This window comes from Mesoplodon densirostris, chromosome 10 (assembly GCF_025265405.1).
Source record: "Mesoplodon densirostris isolate mMesDen1 chromosome 10, mMesDen1 primary haplotype, whole genome shotgun sequence".
Lineage (NCBI taxonomy): Eukaryota > Metazoa > Chordata > Mammalia > Artiodactyla > Ziphiidae > Mesoplodon > Mesoplodon densirostris.
In genome coordinates, this window is record NC_082670.1 from 53,618,162 (window position 1) to 53,630,317 (window position 12,156).

Sequence of the window (12,156 nt, forward strand, 5' to 3'; positions counted from 1 at the left end):
CCCCATTCACCACAGAAAACTAGTAGGCAATTTCCAACAGATGTGTGAGCACTTCCTGCCATTGTCTCCCCAGGCTTATCACAGAGGGAGCAGGCAAAAACACAAGTCTCAGTTTCTACCTGGAAGGGATTTAAATATATACCTTTTTAGCTGCTGCCTAATGGTTCTGATTAGCCTGCATCTGGGAGCTCTTGGAGCACATAATTAAAAGTTCTGTGGGACCCTGAATGGACGTGTGGAAACTTCCTGTGCCTTCTTCTCCTGACTTACCCCAGTGATAAAACCAAAGGAGATAAGTGATTTACATGTCAGGTAATTCAAAATGCTTGTCATCAAGATGCTCACTGAGATCAAGAGAGCAATGCATGAGCAAAGTGAGAATTCTAACCGAAAGAGGAAATATAAAAATACTAAAAAGAAATTGTAGAGCTGAAGAATAAGTGAAGTGAAAAACTCAAAAGAGTGGTTCAACAATAGACTTGATCAAACAGAAGAAAGGATCAATGAGCTTGAAGATAACTCACTGGAAGTCATCCAATCAGAGGAGGAAAAAGCAAAAAGAACAAAAAAGAGTGAAAATATGGAGTGGGATGATACATTCAAAGTTCTAAAAGAACTTATGAAAGAAAGAAAACTACCAACCAAGAATACTTTTCTGGCAAAGTTGTCCTTCAGAATTGAAGGGGAAATAAAGATATTCTTAAACAAACAAAAGCTGAAGGAATTCATCCCCAGTAAACCTGCATTACAAGAAATGCTAAAGGAGTTCTTAAGCTGAAATGAAAGGATGCTAATTAGGAATATGAAAACATAAAAGTATAAAGCTCTCTGGTAAAGGTAAATATAAAGTTGTATTCAAAATACTTTAATAATGGTGGTGTGTAAGTCACATATAAATCTGGTATAAAGGTTAAAAGAAAAAAGTATTAAAAATCTCTATAGCTCCAATACTTTTTTAATGGACACATAATAGAAAAACATGGAATTGTGACATCAAAAACATAAAATGTGGGAACAGAGTAAATGTGTGGAGATTTTGTATGTTATTGAAGTTATCAGCTTAAAATGGAATGTTATAACTATAGGATGTTTTAGGCAAGCCTCAAAGAAAAAATGTATAGTAAAAAGATACTGAGAAAGATAATGAGAAAAGAAACAAATTGTACCACAGAAAATCATCAAATCATAAAAGATGAGAGAAAGAGAAGAAAATAGGAACAAAGGATCTACAAAACACCCAGAAAAGAATTAACAGAAGGGCAATAGTAAGTCTTTACTTGTCAAAAATTACTTTAGATGTAAATGGACTAATTCTTTAGTTGTAGACTGAAAGTGAAGGGATGGGAAAAGATATTCCACACAAGTGGAAAGCAAAAGAGAGCAGCAATAGCTATTCTTGTATCAGACAAAATAGAATTGAAGTAAAAAAACTGTAAAAAGAGTCAAGGTTGTTATATCATGAGAAAGAGGTCAGTTCATCAAGAGAATTTAACAGTTGAAAATATTTATGCACTCAATATTGGAGCATCTAAATTTATAAAGCAAATATTAACAGATTTGAAGGGAGAAATAGACAGCAATACAATAATAATAAGGGATCTCGGTAGTCCACTTTGAACAATGAATAGATCATCCAGACAGAAAATAAGGAAACACTGGACTTAAATTATATGTTAGGTGAAAAGAATCTCACATACATATACAGAACATCCATCTAACAGCAGCAGAGTGCACATTCTTCTCAAATGTACATGGAACATCTTCCAGGATAGATCATATGTTAGACCACAAAACTAGTCTTAACAAATATAAGAAGATTGAAATCATATCAAGCATCTTTTCTGACAGTAATGGTATGAAACTGGAAATCAATTACAGGAGAAAAACTGGAAAATTCACAATATGTGGAGATTAAACAGCATGCTCCTGAACAAACAGTTGGTCAAAGAAGAAATCAAAAGAGAAGTCAAAAAATATTTTGAGACAAATGAAAATGAAATGCAACATAATAAAATTATGGGATACAGCAAAAGTGATTCTAAGAGGGAAGTTTATAGTGATAAATGTCTACATTAAGAAGAAAGATCTCAAACAAACTAACTTTACCCCAGAAAAAACTAGAAAAAGGAGAACTACTAAGCCTAAATTTAGTAGAAGGAGGAAATAGCACAGATCAGAGCAGAAATAAATAAGAGACTAGAAAGATAATAGAAAAGATCAGTGAAACTAAGAGTTGTTTTTTTTGAAAAGATAAACAAAATTGACAAACCTTTAACTAGACTTAACAGAAAAAAAGAAGACTCAAAATCAGAAATGAAAGAGGAAAATTTACAACTGATTAAAACTGATGCCTCAGAAATACAAAGGATCATAAGAGACTACTGTGAACAATTATATGCCAAAAAATTGGATAACATAGAAGGTTGGAGAAATTGCTACTAGAAACATACAACCTTCCAAGACTGAATTGTGAAGAAATAGAAAATTTGAACAGACCAATAACAAGTAAGGTGATTGAATCAGTAATCAAAAATTCTCCCAACAAAGAAAAGTCTAGGACCAGATGGCTTTACTGATGAATTCTCCCAAGCATTTAAAGAATAATTAGTGGTAATTCCTTCTTAAACTCTTTCAAAAAGCTGAAGAGGAGGGAACAATTCCAAACTCATTTTACAAGCCCAGGATTACCTGATACCAAGATCAGAAAAGAGCATTACTAGAAAAGAAAAGTACAGGCCAATATCCCTGATGAACATATATGCAAAAATCCTCAACAAAAATACTAGCAAACAGAATCAACAGCACATTAAAAAGGATCATATACCAGGATCAAGTGGAATTTATTCACAAGATTCATGGATAGTTTAACATAAACCATCCATTGATTTGACATTTATAGTCCAATCAGTAAACATGATACACCATAATGAAGGGGAAAATAATCATGTTATATCATCTCAATAGATGCAAGAGAAAGAATTTGACAAAAGGCAGTACCCTTTGAGGACAAAAGCTCTTGACAAATTGGGTATGGAAGGAATGTAGGTCAACAAAATGATAGCCATTATAACAAGCTCACAGTTAACATGCTCACTAGTGAAAACTGAAGGCTTTTCATCCAGGATCAGGAATAAGACAAGGGTAGCCGCTATCACCACTTTTTTTTTTTTTGGTTTTTTTGTTATTAGTTTCTGCTTTATAACAAAGTGAATCAGTCATACATATACATCTGTTCCCACATCCCTTCCCTCATGCATCTCCCTCCCTCCCACCCTCCCTATCCCACCCCTCCAGGCGGTCACAAAGCACCGAGCTGATCTCCCTGTGCTATGCGGCTGCTTCCCACTATCTATCTACCTTACGTTTGGTACTGTATATATGTCCATGCCTCTCTTTCGCTTTGTCACAGCTTACCCTTCCCCCTCCCCATATCCTCAAGTCCATTCTCAAGTAGGTCTGTGTCTTTATTCCTGTTTTACCCCTAGGTTCTTCATGACATTTTTTTTTCTTAAATTCCATATATATGTGTTAGCATACGGTATTTGTCTTTCTCTTTCTGACTTACTTCACTCTGTATGACAGACTCTAGGTCTATCCACCTCATTACAAATAGCTCAGTTTCGTTTCTTTTTATGGCTGAGTAATATTCCATTGTATATATGTGCTACATCTTCTTTATCCATTCATCCGATGATGGACACTTAGGTTGTTTCCATCTCCGGGCTATTGTGAATAGAGCTGCAATGAACATTTTGGTACATGTCTCTTTTTGAATTATGGTTTTCTCAGGGTATATGCCTAGTAGTGGGATTGCTGGGTCATATGGTAGTTCTATTTTTAGTTTTTTAAGGAAGCTGCATACTGTTCTCCATAGTGGCTGTACCAATTCACATTCCCACCAGCAGTGCAAGAGTGTTCCCTTTTCTCCACACCATCTCCAGCATTTATTGTTTCTAGATTTCTTGATGATGGCCATTCTGACTGGTATCACCACTTTTATTCAACATAGTACTGGAAGTTCTAACCAGGGCAATTAGGCAAGGAAGATAAATAAAAGCATCCATATCAGAAACGAAGAAGTAAAATTGTCTCTGCAGAATACATGATCTCATATATAGAAAACCCTGAGAATGCCATCAAAAATTGTTAAAACTAATAAATGAACTCAGTAAAGTTGCAAGATACAAAATCAACAAACAGAAATGAGTTGCATTTCTATATATTGACTACAAACTCTCTGGAAAAGAAGTTAAGAAAACAATCTAATTTACAGTTGTGTTAAAAAAGAATAAAATCCTATGTAATAAATTTAACCTAGGAGGTGAAAGATCTGTAAACTTAAAACTATAAAACATTGATGAAAGGAACTGAAGAAGACACAAGTAAGTGGAAAGATATTCCATGTTCATGGATTAGAATTAATATTGTTAAAATATCCATACAAACCAAAATAATCTGTAGATTCAATGCAATCCCTATGAAAATTCTAATGGCATTTTTCACAGAAATAGAAAAAATAATCCTAAAATTTGTGTGGAATCATATGAAACCCCAAATAGCTAAGCAGTCTTGAGCAAGAAGAGCAAAGTTGGAGGCATTCTACTTCCTGATTTCAAACTATCTTACAAAACTATAGTGATCAAAATGGTATGGTATTGACATAAAAGCAGACACAGATCAATGGAACAGAATAAGGAGACCAGAAATGAACCTGCATATATATGGGTCAACTAATCTTAAACAAGGCATCAAGAATATACAATGCGAAAAGGATAGTCTCTTCAGTAAATTGTCTTGGAGAACTAGATGTCCACATGCAAAAGAATGAAATTGGATCCTTAACTCACACCATACACAAAAATCAACTCAAAATGGATTAAAGACTTAAATGTAAGACCTGAAACTAAAACTTCTGGAAGAAATCATAGAGGAAAACTTCCTTAAGACTGATCTTGTCAATGATTTTTTTTTGGATCTGACACCAAAAGCAGAGGCAACAAAAGTAAAAAATTAAGAAGTAAGGCTACATCAAACTGAATTGTTTCTGCACAACAAGGGAGACAATCAGTAAAATCAAAGGCAGCCTACAGAATGGGAGAAAATATTTGTAAACATAGATCCAATAAGGGGTTAATGTCCAAAATATGTAAGGAACTCTTACAAGTAACAGCCAAAGAAAAGGTTTAAGTTAAAAATGTGAAGTTTTTCTAAAGAAAATGTGTGGCCATCGGATATATGAAAAGATCCTTCACCTCACTAATCATCAGGGAAATTGTAAATCAAAACCACAGTTAACTATGTATCACTTCACACCTGTTAGGATGGCTCTTATCAAAAAGTCAAAAGATAATAGATGTTGGTGAGGATGTAGATACACTGGAAACTTGTACACTGTAGGTGGGAATGCAAAATGATGCAGCTGCTATGGGAAACAGTATGGAGGTTCTTCAAAAAATAAAAATAGAACTACCATATGATTCAGCCATCCCACTTGTGGGTATTTATCCAAGAGAACTGAAATCAGGATCTCAAAGACACATTAGTACTCCTAGGTTTATAGCAGCACTATTCACAATACCCAAGATATGGAAACAACATGTGTCCATTGATGGATGAATAGATAAATAAAATGTATAATGGAATACTATTCAGCCTTAAATAAGAAGGAAGTTCTGCAGTATGCAACAACATGGATGAACCTGGGGGACATTATGCTAAGTGAAAGAAGCCAGTCACAGAAAGACAAAGACTATGTGATTCCACTTATATGTGGCATCTACAGTAGTCAAATTCATAGCATCAAAGAATGGAATGGTTTCCAGGGGCAAGGGAAATGGTGAAGTGGGGAGTTATAAATTAGCTGGCATAAAGTTTTAATGAAGAAAGATGAGTAAATAATAAAGATCTGCTCTACAACATTATACCTATAATCAACAATACTCTATTATGCACTTTAAAAAATTGTCAAGAGGGTAGATCTCATGTTAAGTATTCTTACCACAATATAAAAAAATTAAAAAAGTTTTTTTTTTATAAAAAAGACTGAAAATGGACTTCCCTGGTGGCACAATGGTTAAGAATCCGCCTGCCAACACAGGGGACATGGGTTCAAGCCCTGGTCCGGGAAGATCCCACATGCTGTGGAGCAACTAAACCCATGCACCACAACTACTGAGCCTGTGCTGTAGGGCCTGTGAGCCACAACTACTGAGCCCGTGTGCCACAACTACTGAAGCCCGCGTGCCTAGAGCTTGTGCTCCACAACAAGAGACGCCACCATTATGAGAAGCCCGCACACTGCAACAAAGAGTAGCCTCCACTCTCTGCAACTAGAGAAAGCCTGCACACGGCAATGGAGACCCAATGCAGCCAAAAAAAGACTGAAAATGAATTAACTAAGCATCAACTCAAGAAGAGAAAGATTAGCTCAACAAAGAATGCCCAAAGAAAGTAGAAGAAAGGAAAGATTAAAGTGCAGCTATCAATTATACAGAATTCAAAAGAATAAAAGAGAAGACTCAAGCTCTGGTTGTTTAAAAAGCCCTGACAAGATAAATGAGGGGGAAAAGGTATGAACAAATAAAGAGTGAAAGAAACATAATGAGAAATATAGTAGATGCACTAGAATTCTTTTTTTTGTATTCTCACTTTTTTTATTTACAAATTTGAAATTTATTACAAGAAACATTCTAAGTTTGTTTCATGATGAATTGTAGAAAATAAGCAACAAATTTGTATTTGTGCAAAACTTATATAGAATGCTTCTACATGATTCATAATTTTCTATCAATTTTACTAATTTATGTTTTTGTTAAATAATATTTTCAATTTTTGTTTTTTAATTATGAGAAATTTCCAATTTAGAGAAAAAATGAGATACCTATATACTCATTGCCTGGACTTAGTGGACATTAACATTTTATTCTGTTTGCTTCTGGTTGCTTAATTTTTTTAAGAACTATAGTTGATTTACAATATTTTATTAGTTTTAGGTATACAACATAGTGATTCAGTATTTTTATAGATAACAGTCCTTTTAAATTATTATAAAATATTAGCTATATTCCATGTGCTGTATAATATATCCTTGTGGCTTATTTACTTTACACATTGTAGTTTGTGCCTCTTTAGAATTCTTAAATATTTGATAAAATTGGAAAATCCTCCCTTAAGCAAACTTTCCAAAAAAGGAGCACATTCTATATTTCACTTTATGAGGCTGTTTTAATCTTGATGTCAAAAACAAAGACAAAACTAGAAATGAAAGTTGTAGAGCAATCTCATCTGTAAACACATATATGAACCAGTCTTAACTAATTATTAATAAACTGATTGCAACAACATATGTTAAAGAAAAAGATGTTATGATGTGAACCCAGAATGCAAATATGGTTTATCATTAATTAAATCCATTAATACAACCTATTCAATTCACATATTTAAAAAGAAAAACCTTGTGTTCACCTCAGTATACAGAAAAGCCTTTGATAAAATTCAACACCACTTCAGGTTTAACAACAACAAGAAAAATTCTCTTCATTAACTGGTAACTGAAGGAAAACAATTTTTTGTTACCTTTCAATGGTCTCTACCAAAAAAAATGCATATATGTTTGACTTTATAGTCAAATAGTAGAATCATTCTCTTTAAAATTAGAAAAAAAAGTCAGGATAATGGCTTCTATTCAATATTATACCTGTCCTAGCCAGTGTAATAAAAGAAGACATAAGGATTGGAAATAGAGAAAGAAAAAGAAAGCTGTCATATACACACACACACACAAACACGAGGAAGTACACCACATGTGAAGTGAAATGCAAAACAATGCCTTGCCCAAGGATATAGAGCTGGTGAGGAGCAGAGCCAGGAATTCACATTTCATTTGGTTCCAAAGTCTGGAGTCAACAGCTTCTAATCTACTGTCCAGTGACCCACTTCAGCTGTAATATAAAATGCAGTATTATTCCTCATAAATTTCCTTGCCAAAGTATTAGCCAAATTAATATATATGTGTGTGTGTGTGTGTGTGTGTGTATATATATATATATATCAGCAACATTTCATAATCTTCCTTTAGATTTTGTTTTTCCTGTTTTTAGATTTTTTCCACTCTTTCAATATGATAAACAGTGCACAGTGAATATTGTTGGTCTTTGTATGTATAAGTTAGTCACTTAAAAAATTTTTTTTAGTTTTTATATTTTATAATTAATTTTTATTGGAGTACAGATGTTTTATAATGTTGTATTAGTTTCTACTGTGTAGCAAAGTGAATCAGCTATACATATACATATATCCCCTCTTTTTTGGATTTCCTTCCCGTTTATGTCACCACAGACCACTGAGTAGAGTTCCCTGAGCTATACAGTGTGTTCTCACCAGTTATCTATTTTATACATAGTATCAATAGTGTGTATATGTCCATCCCAATCACCCAATTCATTCCACCCCCACTTCCCCCTTGGTGTCTATACGTTTGTTCTCTATGTCTGTGTCTCTATTTCAGTCCTGCAAATAAGATCATATATACCATTTTATTAGATTCCACATATATGCATTAATATACGATATTTGTTTTTCTCTTTCTGACTTAATTCACTCTGTATGACACTCTCTAGGTCCATCCACATCTCTACAAATGACCCAATTTCATTCCTTTTTGTGGCTGAGTAATATTCCATTTTATATATGTACCACATCTTCTTTATCTATTCCTCTGTTAATGGACATTTAGGTTCCTTCCATGTCCTAGCTACTGTAAATAGTGCTGCAGTGAACACTGTGGTGCATGACTTTTTTTTTTTTTGTGGTACACGGACCTCTCACTGTTGTGGCCTCTCCCGTTGCAGAGCACAGGCTCCAGACGCGCAGGCTCAGCGGCCATGGCTTACCGGCCCAGCCGCTCCGCAGCACATGGGATCCTCCCAGACCGGGGCACGGACCCGTGTCCCCTGCATCGGCAGGTGGACTCTCAACCACTGTGCCACCAGGGAAGCCCTACATGACTTTTTGAATTACGGTTTTCTCTGGGTATATACCAAGTAGTGGGATTGCTGGGTCGTATGGTAGCTCTATTTTTAGTTTTTTAAGGAACCTCCATACTGTGCTTCATAGTGGCTGTATCAATTTACATTCCCATCAACAGCATAGAAGGGTTCTCTTTTCTCCACACCCTCTCCAGCATTTATTGTTTGTAGACTTTTTAATGATGTCCATTCTGACTGGTGCGAGGTGATACCTGGTTGTCGTTTTGATTTTCATTTCTATAATAATTAGTCATTTTGAGCACTTTTTCATGTATTTGTTGGCCATCTGTATGTCTTCTTCGGAGAAATGTCTATTAAGGTCTTCCGCCCATTATTTGATTGAGCTGCTTGTATATTTTGGAGATAATTCTTTGTCAATTGCTTCATTTGCAAATATTTTCTCCCATTCTGAGGGTAGTCTTTTCGTCTTGCTTATGGTTTCCTTTGCTGTGCAAAGCTTTTGATTAGGTCCCATTTGTTTACTTTTGGTTTTGTTTTCATTATTCCAGGAGGTGGAACGAAGAAGATCTTACTGTGATTTATGTCAAAGAGTGTTGTGCCTATGTTTTCCTCTAAGAATTTTATAGTGTCTGGCCTTACATTTAGGTCTTTAATCCATTTTCAGTTTATTTTTGTATATGGTGTTAGGGAGTGTTCTAATTTCATTCTTTAACATGTAGCTGTCCAGTTTTCTGAGCATAATTTATTGAAGAGGCTGTTTTTTCTCCATTGTATATTCTTGCCTCCTTTGTCATAGCTTAGGTGACCATAGGTGCCTGGGTTTATCTCTGGGCTTTCTATCCTGTTCCATTGATCTATATTTCTGTTTTTGTGCCAGTACCACGCTGTCTTGATTACTGTAGCTTTGTAGTATAGTCTGAAGTCAGGGAGCCTGATTCCTCCGGCTCTGTTTTTCTTTCTTAAGATTACTTTGGCTATTCAGGGTCTTTTGCGTTTCCATAAATATCGTAAAATTTTCTGTTCTAGTTCTGTGGAAAATGCCGTTGGTAATTTGATAGGGATTGCATTGAATCTGTAGATTGCTTTGGGTAGTATGGTCATTTTCACAATATTGATTCTTCCAATCCAAGAACATGGTATATCTCTCCATCTGTTTCTGTCATCTTTGATTTCCTTCATCAGTATCTTATAATTTTCTGAGTACAGGTCTTTTGCCTCCTCAGATAGGTTTATTCCTAGGTATTTTATCCTTTTTGTTGCAGTCGTAAATAGGATTGTTTTCTTAATTTCTCTTTCTGATCTTTCATTGTTAGTGTGTGGGAATGCAATAAATTTTTTTTTTTTTTTTTTTTTTTTGCAGTACGCGGGCCTCTCACTGTTGTGGCATCTCCCATTGCGGAGCACAGGCTCCGGACGCTCTGGCCCAGCAGCCATGGCTCACGGGCCCAGCCACTCTGCAGCATGTGGGATCTTCCCGGACCGGGGCACGAACCCATGTCCCCTGCATTGGCAGGCGGACTCTCAACCACTGCGCCACCAGGGAAGCCCTGCAATAGATTTTTGTGTATTAATTTGGTATCCTGCAACTTTACTAAATTTATTGATTAGCTCTCATAGTTTTCTGTTAGCATCTTTAGGGTTTTCTATGTATAGTATCATGTCATCTGCAAACAGTGACAGTTGTACTTCTTCTTTTCCAATTTGGATTCCTTTTATTTCTTTTTCTTTTTTGATTGCCATGGCTAGCACTTCCAATACTGTTGAATAATAGTCATGAAAGTGGACACCCTTGTCTTGTTCCTGATCTTAGAGGAAATGCTTTCAGTTTTTCACCATTGAGAATAACGTTTGCTGTGGGTTTTCCATATGTGGCCTTTATTATGTTGAGCTAGGTTCCCTCTCTGCCTACTTTCTGGAGAGTTTTTATCATATATTAGTGTTGAATTTTGTTAAAAGCTTTTTCTGCATCTATTGAGATGATCATGTGGTTTTTATTCTTCAATTTGTTAATATGGTGTATCACATTGATTGATTTGAATATATTGAAGCATCCTTGCATCCCTGGGATAAATCCCACTTGATCATGGTGTATAATCTTTTTAATGTGTTGTTGGATTCTGTTTGCTAGTATTTTGTTGAGGGTTTTTGCATCTGTGTTCATCAGTGATATTGGCCTGCAGTTTTCCTTTTTGTGATACCTTTGTCTCATTTTGGTATCAGGGTGATGGTGGCGTCATAGAATGAGTTTGGGAGTGTTGCACCCTCTGCAATTGTTTGGAAGAGTTTGAGCAGGATGGGCATTAGCTCTTCTCTAAATGATTGATAGAATTCGCCTGGAAAGCCATCTGGTCCTGGATTTCGTTTGTTGGAAGATTTTTAATTACAGTTTCAATTTCATTACTTCTGATTGGTCAGTTCATATTTTCTGTTTCTTCTTAATTCAGTGTTCAAGGTTGTACTTTTCTAAGAATTTGTCCATTTCTTCCAGGTTGTCCATTTTACTGGCATATAGTTGCTTGTAGAAGTCTCTTATAATACCTTGTATTTCTGTGATGTCAGTTGTAACGTCTCCTTTTTCATTTCTAATTTTTTTTATTTGAGTCCTCTCCCTTCTTGATGAGTCTGGCTAAAGGTTTATCAGTTTTGTTTAACTTCTCAAAGAACCAGCTTTTAGTTTTATTCATCTTTGCTATTGTTTTCCTCATTAGGTTAGTCTCTTTTAAGTTTATTTTCTTTATGTACATTCAAATGAGTGGGATTAATAGGTCAAAAATTGTGGCTATGGCTATTGAAATATATTGGCAGATTTTATTCTAAAGCGATTTGTAGTGATCATGGAAAGGTATATGATTATAAGTGTGTTTCTAATTATACAATTAACTCATGGATTAAGAGCTTCTTTAAATGGTGCTTATATTGGATAGTGGTTGTTATACTCATTTATTAATATGATATATGTAAGTCTTTTTTTAAAAAGTAGGTTTTATATTACAAAATAAGTTGCTGATAGTTTTTCTTGTATTTTAGCTATATTACTTATTTTTTAGTATACACGTAACTATTATTATTGATGCTAGAAGTCAGGGGCTAACTCATATAATTCTAACGTTTTATATGTTTAAAATTTTCATAATAAAGAACCTCTGAGAAATCTTTTTCAAATCACATG

General features: G+C 34.9%; 1 protein-coding gene across 6 annotated transcripts in view; it reads left to right on the forward strand.

The window, feature by feature from the left end:
• Nucleotides 1-12,156, forward strand: part of ZCWPW2 (zinc finger CW-type and PWWP domain containing 2) — a 156,410-nt gene that overhangs the window by 49,312 nt on the left and 94,942 nt on the right. Inside the window, exon 1 of one of the 6 annotated variants that reach the window (XM_060109639.1) lies at nt 10,517-10,562. The exons of the other annotated variants lie outside the window; for them this stretch is intronic. The gene's annotated coding sequence lies outside the window, so the exon portion shown is untranslated. Of the gene's footprint in view, nt 1-10,516; nt 10,563-12,156 lie in introns of those variants that run through there. 6 annotated transcript variants of the gene reach the window in all.